This window comes from Parus major, chromosome 2 (assembly GCF_001522545.3).
Source record: "Parus major isolate Abel chromosome 2, Parus_major1.1, whole genome shotgun sequence".
NCBI classification, from domain to species: domain Eukaryota; kingdom Metazoa; phylum Chordata; class Aves; order Passeriformes; family Paridae; genus Parus; species Parus major.
Window position 1 is genome coordinate 85,588,476 of NC_031769.1, and position 11,038 is coordinate 85,599,513.

At 37.6% G+C, this 11,038-nt stretch overlaps 1 protein-coding gene across 3 annotated transcripts in view; it reads right to left on the reverse strand.

The window, feature by feature from the left end:
* GALNT1 (polypeptide N-acetylgalactosaminyltransferase 1) overlaps positions 1–11,023 on the reverse strand; it is an 86,467-nt gene extending 75,444 nt beyond the window's left edge. For all 3 annotated transcript variants that reach the window (XM_015618156.3, XM_015618155.3, XM_015618154.3), the window contains exon 1: positions 10,870–11,023. The gene's annotated coding sequence lies outside the window, so the exon portion shown is untranslated. The remainder of the gene's footprint in view (positions 1–10,869) is intronic.
* Between the last annotated feature and the right edge of the window lie 15 nt (positions 11,024–11,038).

Below are 11,038 nucleotides of genomic sequence, written 5' to 3' on the forward strand. Positions count from 1 at the left end.
ATATGGAAATTTTAAACACAGTGTTTGTCAGTTGGGCCATTGCATGATTTCCTCTTCAAAAACCTAACCATAACTAGACTTCAATCTACTTCAAATACACCAGTCTTCACTTTGTTCTTAAAGCCTCACCTCTCTTCCCTGACATATCCTCATTTACCTTTTATGCAACAGTTTAATAAATTGTTAAAACATAAAGAAACTCATTAAATTATTCAAACTACATTGAAATGTCTTTAGTAAATTAAATTATGTCAATAACTCACTTGCAAAGGAAAATACAAGACCTTACATCTTTTCTAGATACTCTCCAAGCATGAGTACAGTAAAAATGAACATTCTTTTGTTAGCTGACTTTGAAGTAACTAGCTTCCTTCTTATTTTTTTTTTTAAATTTAAATACTTGAGTTACACTAAAAGTGAAAACACTGGAAAGCACTGAGCTTCATTTTCAGACAGCCAGATCTCCAAGACATGTGAAACCATGTATCAAAACCCCCAAATTACTAGCAATTTCTATTATTTTGACTTCCTTTAGATACATTTCTCCACTCTCATTCTTGAATCATTACCACATTCTTCTAAATAAAATTAATGATACACCCAACCACTCATCATGTACCCAGACAGATGGAAGAAATGGAGAAATCACAAATCATGGAAACTTAAGGTAGTGTGCTACAACAATAATTGATACAAACTGTTTTAAGCCAACAATTAGCCAGCATTTTACAAGTGATAGATAAAGAAGCAGTCTCTTAGAATAATGAGAAACTCCTCTTGGTCCATAGAAATATACCATACAGCTCATCCCTGACGACAGAAGCAGTAGTGAATAATAATTTCATTTGCCTCTGCAGTAAAAGATGGTTTGGTTGTAAGAAAGTTGGTTTCAAGTATTTTTCCAGCCTCAGAGTTGAAAATTTAGCTATGAAGACTGCAAGGGCAAACATCTGATTTGGAAATAAGTGTCTGATGTGCATAGTATTTAACTCTTCTGTACAAAAGTGGTCATAAAGGAAGTCTGTTCACATTAAAAATCACTCCACAGTGGACTCTGATTAAAAATGCTGTTGATCCAAACTAGCAGATTAGTGCAAACTAGTGACCACAACTCACTGCTATTTAACTCCACTGCAGATAAGATGAGGTATGCTATAAAAAACAAATAAAAGGCATTGTTTTCCTGGCAGAAGGCAAGATGTTTTATGAAGTTTTCCATACAGAGGAAAATGTGGTCAAAAAAAGGACTCCTTAGATGCCTCTCAAATATACATAACACTCACAAAATATAGAGAAACCATTGTTTCAAGCTCTTAGAAGCTCCTACTGTGTTTGGGAAAGCACAATTTGGGGAAAAGAATGAATAGTCATAATAGTCTAAAACTGCTTAAGAAAGCTTTGATATGATCCAAAGCAAGAAAATTACATATTGTTGTACTTTCATGAATCAGATCCCAGCTGGGGTTGGGTCAATTGGTTTCTTGCATATAGCAGATTTCAAACATTAACTGCTTGCAGAAGAGTGATTAGTTTTCCTGGACAGGGAAAGACAGAATAAAAGATGTGATTTGACGGCTCTGCAAGATCCAAAAGCAACTAAAAGAAAGAAACATGAAGAAGAAAGGAAAGAAAATAAATAATGTGTAGTAACAATGGGGTTGGTTTAATGGTTTTTATAGGGTTTCTTTTTTTAAAGATTTAACAAATTCAATACACAAGATTATTTTGTTTCCTGTGGGCATTGGTTACCGTAATTTTTTTTTAATTAACTACTGCAGGTATAAAGATTTTATTATTTAGAACTGCAGCACAAAATTATATATAGAATCTGGCAAGTATATTTTGCTAAAGAAAAAAAAGTTTTGTGCCGAGTCTGCATACAAAAATGTATTAATTGCTTTAAAATGTTTCAACCAGCTCTGGTTGCTCACTAGACTCCTAGAACTCTTCATGGTTTTTAAACACTCCTAATTTGATGACATGACACCATAGCAGAACAATGTGAATAATATTATGAAATAGCAATTGAATTTGTAAAAGAAAAAAAGAACAAAAAAAAAGGCTGTACCCACATACCTTTCAAATATCCAAGTTAACATTTTCTTCAGATGCTCTGATGTACCACATTTAAATATCTTCCAATTGCACTTTTACAAGAGTTGATGGATTGCTTAATATTTTCTGCAGGAGTCTGTTAGTGTTACTGGGAAGCACACTACCAATGGTTTTCTCTTCTTTAATATTTTGTACAACCAAGTAGTATTTTAACTACCAACAAACTGCTTTAGACTTGAAAAAATATTAACACAGTTCCCAGCAATTCAATGAATCTATTCACAGCCAAACATAAAGTACAAATTTTAGAGCATGCAAAACCTATAATGAACGCTGTTTTTTCTAAAGCTATACTAAGAATAATTTTAAGCTCTCATCACATCAGTTGTTTTGAAGGCTAGATTATCAGTCATTTACTTTGTTGCCTAAGCTGTGCTTAATGATGATTTAGCTATACAATTTTAAATTATTTTATTCCAATGTTCATAAAATCTGTGATGCCATACATAAAACAAATTTGATGCTGAAAAGAATAACCAAACCAACTAAAACATTTTTGATGAGCATGCCATCTAACATAGCAGCAGCTGCTTCACTCTGTTGTTTTAGCAAGAAACTTGACAAAGAATAAAGAATTCCTGAGCATCCTTTATATCACGTTGTTCTCCCTGTTCACTTCAGTGTTCAATTAAACCACAGTAGAAGCTGAAGAAAAGGGACCACCGAGCAGCTTGGAGTTTTCTCACAGCTATTTCAGACCACATTTCCAAAAGGTTACCTGGCTGTTCTTCTAGATTAGATTAAAACTAAGTCTGAAGCAAATGTATTATGTATTTATGTATAAATGTATTTAACTTACTGGACTTTCCTATCATAGCTGTAATCCTGCATATACACATACAGCACTAGAGCAAGGAACAAGTCCCAGTAAGAATCTAAAGGCCTTTCAAAGACTAAGAAAGTACAGTGTATTTTTGACCTGCACTAAGGCTTATGGAGGTGGTACTCTGCCTTCCTACTCCCTTAAAGTTATTGAACAACTTCATACTTTTCATGTCATTTCTGAGACTTTCAGTTCACAAAAATAAACCTCAAAATCAAATATTTAGAAACATCAGCCTGAGGAAGTCCTTCAACTTTTTAACCATTCTTTGCAGACAGAGGGCCTTAAGGGATGAGTTTATGTTTTCTTGAAACATGTATTTCAAATAAATGTATTTAAATCATAGCACCTCTGCTACATGTTAGGAAGCTTAATATTTGTTGTGATGTGTACACATCCACACTATCTTCAGAATTTGAAAACAAAAGTTTACTAAACTATTACTAATTTTACCTAGCTTTCTGAAACTTCTGATCAGAAATCCCAAAGGCAAAAACTGAAAGAGTATATTGGAAAAGTGATGAGCAGAGTTACACACTGCTACCAGGGTTGGGGTTTTCTTTGCTATTCTAAGTAGAGCTGTTATTTAAGAATCTCTTTGGGACAGGGCTGCTCTGGTATGCTGTCTTCAACTGTTTTTCAAAGATAAAGATAGAAGATATTTGATTCATTCACATGATACTACAGACAGTAGCCTTTAAAACCACAAAGTCATCTAAAAAAACCCAAGTTATGTGAAAATGCATACTTAATTTCTTTATGGCAAGCCCACAAACTGGACATCCAAATTAATATACCAAACAGGAGAAACAGAAATAATCCTTAACAGAAGTATTGTCTGGCAACAATAGTTAAAGCTGAGTTGTGCACCTAAAATTAGGTTTCAGGTTCTGTGTTTGAAAAGTGTATCAATCCCAATTACCCTGAGTACATAACAAACTGAAAATTAAATAAATCCATTAGTTTAAATTTAACCAAAATGAGTCCTTAAAGATACTTTAAAAGTGCTCCATCAAGTGAATGTTCTCAATTGAATGTATTTAGCAGAAATATAATGAACAGGATATGCACATAAGAGCCTGGGCTGTTCTTAAAGCTAAATTATTCATAGTGGTAATCAAACTGATGAATGTCACTGAGTGAAAAGACAACTCTGATCAATCTTATTTTTTTCACCAGCAACTAATATGCATTTGGGCCATCAGAAGATTTGGAAGCCTATTGTACATGTGATTTGTTTTCTCTGTTCTTAAAAAAAAGTAACACTTAGCTAAGTTGAGAATGGACCTCATGAAATTACATCTACTTGCTATCCACTTTGGGCTGGGGTGAGAGAGCTTTATCTTTGATTTTAGTCCTTGCTCACCCTGGCCATGATAGTTAAACTTTTTTGAACACTGCTGTGGAGACATCTGGTCAAGGGAGGGGATTGTCCTTCTCTTGGGCAGCCTCACCTTGAACACTGTGTTCAGTTTTGGGCACCACAGTATTAAAAAGACATTAAACTGTTAGAGAGTATCCAAAAGAAGACAATGAAGATGATGAAGGTCCTTAAGGGGAAGCTGTGTGAGGAGCAGCTGAGATCACTTGTTCTGCTCAGCCTGGATGAGACTGGAGACCTCACCACAGTCTTCATCATCCTTGTGAGGGGAAGAGGAGGGGCAGACACAGTTCTCTTCTCTGTGATGATCAGTGACATGGCCTGAAGCTGTGTCTGGGGATGTTTATGTTGGACATGAAGAAAAGATTCTTCAAACAGAGAGTTTTAGGCACTGAAAGTGCCTGAGCTCCCCAGAGGAGTGGTCAACCAGCCTTACAAGGTTCTAGAAGTGTTTGGACAATGCTTTCAGGCACATGGTGTGACCCTTGGGAATGGTCCTATGCAGGGGCAGGAGTTGGACTCAACGACCATTGTGGGTCCTTTCCAACTCAGCACAATCTGTTATTCAGACCAATGCTAAATACCTCTTTGTCTTTATAGATATCCATGGTCATTTGATCAATTTTTCATTCTGTTTTTCAATCAGCTTCACCATTCAGGTATAATAAAATAATAAATATGAACTTTCAAATCTCTCTATATATATTGACAATTGATTCCAACCTGCTATGCCCTGGTTTATTCCTCACAGGAATCTGAAAAATAGATAAAAATCCCCAAACAAAACAAAACAAAACAAAACAAAACAAAACAAAACAAAAAAAAAAAACGAGCACACCAAAAGCCCAACCCTAAAATTAATTTCCCTCTCCCTGGAAGAATCCTGGCATTATCACCTTCCCTTTAATTGCCAGCATAATTCTGGTTATCATTCACAATTTGCACTAAAGTACTGCTAGCATACTGAGTGCAGGTTTAAAAGGCATGAAAAAAAGATAACAATGACCTGTGGCTATGGAAAAGTAAACAGATTGGGATTCAAGTTCTTCAGGTTCTGTTGGCCTTTATCATGTGGTGCCTGTAAACTCAGACCAGTACTCCTGCCTCCTGTCAAACCACTTATTGAGAGATACGAATGCACTCTGTTATTTTCATCATTCCTGTAGCTGACAGGAAGTACCAGCTGAAATTCTGGAGTCTATTCTAATGCACTGTAAAAAAAAAAAAAATTCAAAGAACATGACATACCCTCTCGCTTGCCTGTAACAAGTTTTCACAAGCAACTTAGATGTTGAATATATCATTCTGACTCAATTGTTCCACAAAACCACGATGACAAATTTTGTCGTATGACTTCATTTACACATCAGGAACTGTGTTACAAGAAGATATATTGTAACTCAACATGAAAATAGTACTGCATCACATTACAAAGAAATATTATTTGTACAAAAAACACTAAAAGTTCATCTACAGTAAGAAATCCCATCCAAAAAAAATAATACCTAGAGATTCTATCACTTGCACAGTTTAATCAATATTAGTACTAGTGAAAACAAAGTAATTTTTTCCAAAAAAATTGACAATATTACAATGGTTTGCAATTTATAAGACAAAGTCTTACAAAGCAAGATGAGAATTAAGGAACAAAAGAGCAGTTCACATATACAACCCCCAAAGGATGCTAATGTTCTTTCAGCTAGACATTGAACAGGCTTATATTTTGGAGAAGTTTTCTAAAAGAGTAAAGTTTCTGAAAGTTGATACCAGCATGGCACAAGGAAAAAAAAAATATAAAAGTATGAAAATACTTCCCTCCTTAACTAAGAATGAATTTCACAGCAGCTTTACATGAGCCTGTCCCAGAGCCCGAATGTCCACAGCAGCAAACGGCTGCTGCCCTATCCTGTTCTTCTCTAGCAGCACCATCTCACAGGAGAACAAACACAAATGTCTTGAGGACCATCAGATTACACAGAACAGCAACACAACACAAGCAGTGCTCAAATTCCTACCTGTATATTTCTCTTAAATGGTAGTCTGACAATAGAGGAGAAAACTCAGGAACTGAAACTATCAGTGAGAGTTGCTGCAGTCATTAAACACTGATTCCAGTGAAAAGACACCATTACAAAGCTCTTACTCTTGAGGATAACTTTTTAATTCCAAAGAAATAAAACTGACCACTCCAATACCAAAATGAAATACCTTGGGAAAAAGAAAAAAAAAATCTTTGGAAGTCAATTCATAATCAAGTACTATATCACAGTTACCTATCACTTAGAGAGAGGAGGGAAAAAAAAAACCAAACAAAACAAAAAACAAAAAAAAAGAAGTTGTGAGAGAGTTTTTTAATAATTGAAAATAAAGCTCTGGATCATAAAAACAAGGTTGGTAAATGGTAACAAAAGACAGTTTAGGAACTGACAAGGGTACCTTTTCTTAACTAAGTCTCCAAGCACATTTGCTTTCAGTGACAAATGAAGCTATGAGCTAAACACACCTGTTCCATCCTGACTTCAGTTCCATTGGTCAAAGACAGGAGGAATCAAAATTGCTTTTCCTGCAAGGAACTACAAACCATCACTCAGTATCATGCATAGTGCAGGGGTTTAAAATTCAAGCTAATTCTCTTTTGTGGATTATAAAAAGACCTTTATGTGAACCCAATGGTAAGAATGCCTCCATGAGCTGGGAATTACTACAACAGCACATGCATGAGATAATTTATGCAGCGCTTAAAGTCACAAGCTTCCAATTTAGCCAAAAGTAAATGCCCCAAAAGAACCTTCATATTTCATACTGCAAAACCGTATTTAAGTAATCAAAAAGTGAATAATAGAGCAGTTAGCCAGCTCTTTAATACATTAGCTAAAAGTATATCAATTCCATTGATTTTTACGATGGGCTGGTTTCACATAATGGATTAAGCTCTCTAGAAAGACTGTAAAGGGGAAAAAATGCCAGAATTAGTGGAAGATGGTGTCAAAGTGCTTTTATGACAAGCATGCAGTTAAAACATTTTATTTGGGGATGCTAAATTTAGAGTACTTCTGACAGGAATAGACCTGGTGCTAACAGTTGAGTAAAAGCCATTATTTCAACACTGCAAATATATTTTCAATATTTCAGTTGTATTTTCCTTTAAGTATTTTATTCCTAGCTAAGAAACAGGAAGTTCAAATTAGGAATATGTAGTCAAACTTCAACATGGCAAAAGGTTAACAGCAGGATGCTTCAAGGATCCATGAAGCTAGCAACATTTAACAGCATTAATTAATGAGCTGAAAAAGAAAGTAGAAAAGTTAATAGTTATATAGGTTAGTCAAGTACATAACTCCAAAAATGTAACCAACTGGAAGCTAATCAACCATGATGTACACTGGCAGATAAAAGTCAATGTTAATAAATGCAGAAGAAGTGTCACTGAAAGTTAAATAATTACCAGTATGGTCAGCAACCTTCTAAATTAAGTAGGCCTAGTACAAACAAGAGGATTACAAGCATCCCTGTGGAACTCGGCGAAGATCTCTGCTCAGTATCAGAACATTGCTGCTGATAATTAAAAGCATCCAGATTCAAAAGCAGCAGTGGCAAGCACTAGCAAAACTGCCTTCATATAAAACTAGTGCTTCATTCTTAATGATGACCTGGAAAAGGCTGCTGCAGCATTAGATTAGGTAAATAATTAGAAACCCAACAGAAAGGTTCAGAAGACAAAGCATGAATAAACACAGTTATAAGACGACTAAATGTAAACAGAAGGAAAATAATTTACACCTCAAAAATTAAGATGCTGCTCAGTAAAAGCAGGAAGTATACAGTCCAGAGGCACTCTTTTTTGATACAATGCATAATTGAATATTCACTTATGTCCAGTGCATCTTTATAATAAAGAATCTGTCAATATTCAAAAGGAGGACAGAAAAAATTGACTGAAATGAAGATCGTACCACGTAATGATCCAAGCCTACTTCTATTAAGTATTGGTGCAAGACACATAGCATAACAGAAGCATCCAACATTTGCCTTCTTTAACACTTGCTATATCTGTCATGAGTTATTCACCAGATGAACTCCAGAGTCACAACTTCAATACTAAAATCAACATGCTGACCATTTAAAGGAGGAGGGGGGCACCAAAACCACCTCTTTCCAAACAAACTTTAAAAAATCAAAGAGCAACACTGGAATGCAAATGATGCACTATAACTTGGCCTGAAGGACAGCACCATATGCTTCCAGATTTTGGTTATCATTTAAGACAGATAAAAGAACTCCAAAATTCTCAAGGAAGTGATTGGTTAAGTATGAAACAGCACCATTTTAAACAGAGCCAGTACAACTATTAAAACGTATGTTAGTGCACCTTACACACAAAAAGAATTTTATTTGAATTTTAGGCTATTTCTTTTCTTTATAAGCAGTAACAGCTCCTGATCCAGCTCAGCTTGAATCTAGAGATGGTCCCTGCACTTCCATGAGAAGACATTTCAAGACACAGGCTGGGGAAGACTGCAGAGCCAAAGACCATACCATTTTGGTCCAGTGAATCAAACTTTTGTGCTGTGTGGACAGTCTGACACTATATGCCCTAAAATTAAAAAAAAATAAATTAAAAATCACCAGAAATATAAAATGTAAAATCTGTCAAGAATCTCTTGACTCTTGAAAAAAACATGATGCAAATTGCATTCAAAGGATTTAAGTATTTGGAAGTACTTTATTTTTAGATGAGTGTCCCTGGAGCTACTTTTTGTTCTCACACCAAAGAGAAAGATTACACTCCTTCTGTGATAAAGAAAAATATTTAACATGTTTGCAGCTAACATATAGGTTATCAACACACATGTAACAATGAAAGGACAGCAGGATACTATTTCTCTAAAGCAGCAATTTTTTATTAAAATTTATTCTCAATTGTCTCCATTCTTTTTCTGTGTAGCTTATTCCTGAACTCATCTAAACAAATTCCCTTTGAGATGATGAGGGGGGAGGAACAAATATTTGTATAAAAGTGAACCAGTACCACCTCACCACTAAGCTAAGAAATTACTGTCACATGGTGTTTCCAAAGCATTTTCATGACTTTCATTAGTGTCTTTGAACTGCCCTATTCCTATAAGAACAAGGTACGTGAGGAATAAGGTACACTCATTCATGCAGCCTACAATTTTGGACAGACATCATCCAGTAATACTCTATGTGCTGTCCTTATCACCTTGATCTCAAGGGTGACTTGTGTACAGTGTCCTTGCCAGGTAAAATTTGTATAATTTTTCTGAGGATAACCATGCTGCCACAATTTCCCTACTAACAATAATTATCTCAGGTTTACATTCCTGTTTCACAGGTAAGCCTGAGAAAATGCAGCAAAAGTGTTAGCAATACCACTTAATAAAAGGCCAGCATCACAGGAGGACACAGACACAATTCCAAGTCATAGAAAATGATGAAGCTGGCATTAGAAATTGAAGTGCTTTCTTCAATATAAGTAATTCTTTGTATTTACAAGAAAAACAAGTTCTGCGGTGTTCCAAGTGTTCAGGGTAGCATGATCTTCAATGTCTTTGCAAAGGAATGAAGCTGAGAGCAGCAATGTATAATAATGCATGGTTAGTTACATAGTTTTGGTTTGCACAGCTGTTGGCTATGTTAGTTTACAGTTCATGTAGTGCCAACATCATTTATACAGACCGAAGAGGCTGTTTCACTCCTGTTCATCGCCATAAAAGTTATTTCTCTCAGCAGCTGCTGCACAAAAATCAGTTTCTATTTCAGTATCTCACACTGTAAGTTCACGAAGTGGCAGGTTCCAGAATCTACTAAAAACAAGCGGGACCTAAAGAAACTTACCCATTTTTAATAATAAGGAGGGAGGAGGTAGAGGGAGCAGAAGACACGCACTTCTGCTTTCCTAGAGTGGAAGGAGGTAGTAACCCTCTCTCAACACTGGCAAAGTCACATGAAAACCAAGTTCCATTGGACAACCAATTAGAATGAGAGCTCCCCCGATTCTATTCAGCCTTATGAATTAAAAAGCTATAAAACAAGGCTAATCCAGAGCCCAGCAGATAAAATAAACTCTAAAATATTAGTCACATGTTACGTAATACACATCAACTGAACGAACTTGATGTGACAGCGGGGAAGAGATAGAGCCGACGATGCTGCCCTGGTACTCCCCCCCGCACACACACACAGCCACGCTGCCGGAGGCTGCTGACACACAGCAGCTCCCGACCCCTGGAAGCAGCAACAGAACGTCCCCAGCTCCCCGGCAAGAGCACCTCGGGGAGCCGCCGGAAGGCAGCCACAGGCTGTGTGTGCCCGTCCCCCGCGCCGGCTGCCCCCGAGCGGGCACCGCAGCGGGGTCACCCCGCTCGGAGGAAGCGGCGGCCGGCCGAGGCGGCGGCTCTCCCGCAGGCGGCCGGAGAGGGAAGAAGCCCGGCGCTGCCCGAACTTGGCGCTTCCCTTCCCCCGAGCCCCAGCGCGGCCGGGAGTGGGGCGGGGGGAAGCGGAACCCGAGGCGCCCGGAGCCCACACTCACCTCGGCCCTCCTCTCCGTCGCTGCCGGGCGGACGTCGGGGCGAGGCGAGGGACGCCGCCAGCCCCGCCGCTGCCGCGCCTGTCACCGGGCGCCCGAGCAGAAGAGTCCCGCAGGGTAAATCCTCCGGGCGGCGGCGGGGACGAGCCGCGCTCCGCCCGCTCGTCGCGGC